Here is a 6,096-nt window from a genome sequence, read left to right as displayed (position 1 = left end):
AATGAGCCTAGATGTCCATCACCTGATGAATGGATCAAGAAGATGTGGTATATATATATATATATATATACAATGGAGTATTACGTGGCAATAAGAAAGAATGAAATATGGCCATTTGTAGCAAAGTGGATGGACCTCAAGGGTGTCATACTAAGCAAAATAAGTCAGGTGGAGAAGGACAGATGCCATATGTTTGCACTCATAGGTCTAAGAGGAGAAACCTAATGGAGGACCATAGGGAGGGGAAGGGGGAAAGAGACTTGGAGAGAGAGAGGGACCGAAAACCTGAGAGACTATTGAATATAGAAAACGAATCAAGGGTTGAAGTGGGAGAGGGGAGAGGGGAAAGAGGTGGTGGTAATGCAGGTGGGCACTTCTGGGGAAGAGCACTGCATGTTATATGGAAACAAATTTGACAATAAACTATTAATTAAAAAAAACAAAGGACAGAATAAAAAATATATAAGTTTAACATTAAAATAAGTTTAGAATGAAGTTAAGTTTAAAATAGTTACAAAACAAAAGTCAAGTGTTAATTTAGGAAGTTTATAACTTTTGAGTTCTGAGAACTGTTACCCAGGTCTTTACATTTAACAAGTCATCTCTCATGCCTGGGGTACTGCTTCCATTTTCTGTTCGTGTGACTTATCCCTTCTAGATGTCTGTTCTTCATCCATGACCCTGACGTGCTGCCTGGCACTTTTGCTGTAAGAAAACCACCTCTGTCAGGAAGCACATGACTTAAGTCTTTGCTGAGCAACCATGTGGCCATCTGCAAACTCCTGTACTATGACATCATCATGAGTGACAGGCCTATGGCTTTCTCTTTCAAGTGGCATGTGCTAGAGTCTTTGTCCTTAGAACCATTCAGGTCCTCTGCGTGTGTGGCTCCAGTGTCATAGACTATCCATGTGTGATATAAACTCTGTTGAAACACATCTGCATGGACACAATGATACCCTCGGTCTCTTTGTTACTGTCAACAGTGGGTTCATCTGCCTGTTAAAAATTTCCTCCTGATGGTCTCCTTGGTGGTCATTATATGCTCCCCGGGGACTGGTAGCTCGGAAGGGAGACAGAGAACCATGTCTATTGTGTCACGTGGTGGTCTTAGTATTGTGTTCTGCATATTTATATATTTGTGCCCCATCACCACCTGTTCCACTGATCAAGTCATGGCTGTGTTGTATACTATGGTGACTCCACTGTTAAACTTCTTAGACCTGTGAACTCAGAAATTTGGAGGTGAAAAATGCCACGGGGAAGTTCTGAGGGAAAAAAGGTAACATTGAGAGTTATACTTTATGAAATATGTTTGTCTTTTTAATGGAAAAGAGAAGATAATTTCTATGGTGCAGAGATACACGAACACTATTTGTCCAAAGTATGGTTGTGACATGTGGGCATGAGTCAAGTCCAGGCAGGAAATTATGTATCATTGTAAAAATATCCTAGTTAGACTGATGCATGTCCAATTGATTGTCAAAGTTCAGTGTACTGTGAGAATTACTTCGAGTTCTTGTAACATGCACATTGTCAGCACACAGCTGCAGAGATTTTAATTTACTAGTTTTCTTGTTGGATGACATATCTACCTTTAGACAAATTGCCCAGGTGTATTTGTGCATATACTCTAAGTATTATGCTATAATTTATGTTCACATCGTGACCCTAGTTCTTTAAACATTTTCCCCTATATATATATATATTTATTTACTTTTCAAATTCCAGTGTTAAAATACAGTGTTATGTTAGTTTCGGGTGTATAATATGGTCATTCAACAATTGTATACATGACTTGATGCTCATCACAATAAGTGTACTCTTAATCGCCTTCACCTATTTCACCCTTTGCACCACTCACCTCTTCTTTGGTAATCGTCATTTCTCTTTATTAAAGGGTCTCTTTTTTTTTCCTGTTATTCATTTGTTTTCTTTCTTGAATTCCACATATGAGTGAAACCATATGGTATTTGTCTTTCTCAGATGGACTGATTTCACTTAGCATTCTACCCTCTAACACATATACCATCTATATGTTGCAAATGGCAAGATATCATTTTTTATAGCTGAATAATATTCTGTTGCATACAAATACCACATTTTTATCCATTCATCTGTCAATAGACACTTCCATAATTTGGCTATTGTAAATAATGCTCCAATAAACACAGGGGTGACTATATCATTGGAAATTAGTGTTTTTGTGTTCTTTGGGTAAATACCCAGTAATGGAAATAGTAGTGGATCATATGGCAATTCTATTTTTAACTTTTTGAGGAGCCTCCATACTGTTTTCCAGAGTGACTGCAAAACTGCAGTGACTGGCTGCACCAGTTTGCATTCCCTCCAACAGTGCACAACTTTCCCTTTTGTCCACATCCTCACCAACACTTGTTTCTTGTGTTTTGATTTTAGCCATTCTGATAGGTGTGAGATTATAGCTCTTTGTGGTTTTGATTTGCACTGCCCTGATGATGAATGATGTTTAGCATCTTTTCACGTATCTATTGGCCATCTGGACATCTTCTTTGGACAAGTGTCTGTTCATGTCTTCTGCCTATTTTTATTTGGATTATTTGTTTTTTGAGTGTTGAGTTGTGTAAGTTCTTTATATATTTTGGATACTAACCCACTATTGGATATGTCATTTGCCAGTATCTTTTCTCATTTAGAGGTTGTTTTTTAGTTTCATTTTGATTGTTTCTTCCCTGTGCAGATTTTTATTTTGATATAGTCCCACTAGTTTATTTTTGCTTGTTTCCCTTGCCTCAGGAGACATATCTAGAAAAATGTTGCTATAGTCAATGCCAGAGAAATGATTGTCAGTGCTCTCTTCCAGGGTGTTTTATGGTTTTAGGTCTCACATTTAGGTCTTTAATCCATTTTGAATTTATTTATATGTATGGTGTAAGAAAGTGGTCCAGTTTTGTTCTTTTACATGTAGCTGCTGTTGAGTTTCTAGCATCGGTGTTGAAGAGACTGTCTTTTTTCCATTGCATATTCTTGCCTCGTTTCTTGTAGATTAAATGCCCATATAATCATGGGTTAATTTCTGGGCTCTTTATTATGTTCTATTGATATATGGTTAATATGTGTGTGGGTGTGCACATCAGTATTAAACTACTTTCATTGCTACAGCCTTGTAGTATATTTTTGTCCCTTTTTTTCAAGATTGCTTTGGCTAATCTGAGTCTCCTGTGGGTCCATACAAGACTTGTTCTAGTTCTGTGAAAAGTGCTGTTGGTATTTTGATACAGATTGTATTAAATATGTGAGTTGCTTTGGGTAGTATGGACATTTAAACGATATTTTTTCTCCCCATCCATGAGCATGAAATATCTTTGATTTCTTGTGTAAGTCATTCATTGTTTAGTGGCATGTTATTTATCCTTCATATATTTTTGTTCTTTCCAAATTTTTCTTGTGGTTGATTTCTAGTTTCAGAGTGCTTTGGTCAGAAAAGATGCTTTTTTAAAAAAATTGTTGAGGCTTGTTTTGTGGCCCAATATGCAATATAACCTGGAGATGTTCCACGTGCATGTGAAAAGAATTTAGATTTTGTGGTTTTTGGATGGAATGTTTTGAATATGTCTGTTAGATTTATCTGGTTGAATGTGTTATTCAAGGCAACTGTTTCCTTGTTGATTTTCTGTTTAGATGATGTATCCATTGGTATAAATGTGGCGTAAAAATCTTCTACTATTAATGTAGTAATATATATCACTTACTTTATGTTTGTTAATAGTTGTTTTATACATTTGGGTGCTCCTGTGTTTGTTGCATAAATATTTGCAATTGTTATATTTTCTTTTTGGTTGTTCCCTTTATGATTGTGTAGTGTCCTTTTTTTGTCTGTGTTAACAATTTTTAAGTTTATTTATTTTGAGAGAGAGAGAGAGAGAGAGAGAGAGAGAGAGAGAGAGAGAGAGAGAAAGAGAGAGAGAGAGAAAGAGCACATGAGCAAGGGAGGGGCAGAGAGAGTGGGGGAGAGAGAATCCCAAACAGGCTCCATACTGTCAGTGCCTGATGTAAGGCTCAATCTCACTGCACCTTGAGATTATGACCAGAGTTTAACCATCTGAGCCACCCAGGCACCCAACAGTCTCTGTTTTAAAGTCAATTTATTTCTGATAGAAGTATTGCTACCTGGCTTTCTTTTCACTTTCCTTTGCATAATAATTGTTTTTCTATCCTTTCACTTTCAATCTGCATGGGTCTTTAGGTCTAAGCTTGTCTCCTGTAGGCAGCATATAGATGGGTCTTACTTTTTTGTCCATTTTATCACTATGTCTATTGATTGGACCTTTTAGTACATTTATGTATAAAGTGATTATTGATAGGTGTATACTTATTGCCATTTTGTTACTTGTTTTGTGATTGTTTTTGTGATTCTTTTCTGTTCCTTTCTTTTCTTGCTCTTTTCTGTCATGGTTTGTTGGCTTTCTTTAGTGATATACTTGGGTTCTTTTCTCTTTATTTTTTCCATATTTATTACTGGTTTTAGATGTGTGTTTATCATTCAGTTTATAAATAACATCTTATCCTTATAACCATCTATATTAAGTTGATGGTCAGTTAAGTTTGAATTCTTTGTAGAAGCACTAAATTTTTATTCTCTTCCCAGCCATGTTTTAGCTATATACTGTCATATTTTACATCTTTTGTATGTGTGTGTGTGTGTGTGTGTGTGAATGTGTGTGTGTGTGTGTGTGTGTGTGTGTGTGAATCCCTTGTCTGATTTTTATAGTTATTCTTAATTTACTGCTAATGGAAGTTACCTTAGTTTTTAAATTTGGCTTTTAAATTGTGGTATGTATACATAATGAATTTACAATTTATGAATTTTTAAGTTAATAGTTTGGTGGCATTAAGTTAATTCACTTTAATGAGTTGTGTTATAATATCACCACCATTCGACTCCAGTACTTTTTCATCTTCCCAAACTGAAACTGGACACTCATTAAATATTAATTTGCCATTCTCTCTCCCTGAGCCCTAGGCACCCACCATTCTATATTCTCTCTGTGAATTTGATACTCTAAGTGCCGCATGTAAGTGGAAACATACAATATGTGTCCTTTTGTGACTGCCTTATTTCACTTGGAATAATGTGTTGTAGGTGATTGTATTTTTTGGCATGTGTCAGGATTTCCCTCATATATAAGGCTGAATAATATATTTCACTGTGTGCATACATCTCATTTTGTTTATACATTTATCTGTTAGTGGATGCTTTGGTTGCTTTTCCTTAGTGGCTATTGTGAATACCACCATAGAGATGAGTGTAGAAATATTCGTTTGAATTCCTGATTTCCATTATTTTGGATACATACCTAAAAGTGAAAGTGCTAGATCATATAATTAATCTTTAAGTTTTTGAGTAACTACTTCAACAATTTCCCTAGGAACCAAATCATTTAACGATCTCACCAGTAATGCACAATTGTGCTAGGTTCTCCATAGTCTCTCTTATATTTGTTGTGTGTGTTTGTGTGTGTGTAATTCTTAATAGTTATGTTAATGGGCCTGAAGTGATACTTCATTATGATTTTGAAATGCATTTCCTAATGATTAGTGACACAGATCTTTTCATGTGCTTATAGGCCATTTATTTATCTTTTTCTAAGAAATGTCTATTTAAGTTCTTTGTTCATTTTTAATCAAGTTGTTTCTTTCATTGTGTTTTTAGATGTGGAAGTTCTTTATGTACTCTGGATATTAGTATCTTATCAAATATATTATTTGCAAATATTTTCTCTAATTCTGTTGATTACCTTTTTACTCTGTCAGTGTTGCTTGATGCATAAAAGTTCTTAATATTGATAAAGTATAATTTATCTATTCATTTTGGCCTGTGCTTTTGGTAACATACTCAAGAAATTACTGCCAAATCCAGTGTCATGGTTATTCTTCTATGTTTTTGTTTTATAAGGGTGGTATAGTTTTAACTAGATTTTAAGTGTTTGCTCCATTTTTTTTTATTACACAGCAGCTTATTTTTTTCTTTTATAGTTTGTCAAGTTGGTTTCCATATAAAACCCAGTACTCATCCCAATGTGTACCCTCCTCCATGCCCATCACCCCTTTCCCCTC

The sequence above is a fragment of the Suricata suricatta genome, chromosome 11 (assembly GCF_006229205.1).
Source record: "Suricata suricatta isolate VVHF042 chromosome 11, meerkat_22Aug2017_6uvM2_HiC, whole genome shotgun sequence".
In the NCBI taxonomy this organism is placed as follows: Eukaryota; Metazoa; Chordata; class Mammalia; order Carnivora; family Herpestidae; genus Suricata; species Suricata suricatta.
The sequence above is the reverse complement of the archived record's forward strand: the minus strand, read 5'-3'. Positions refer to the sequence as shown.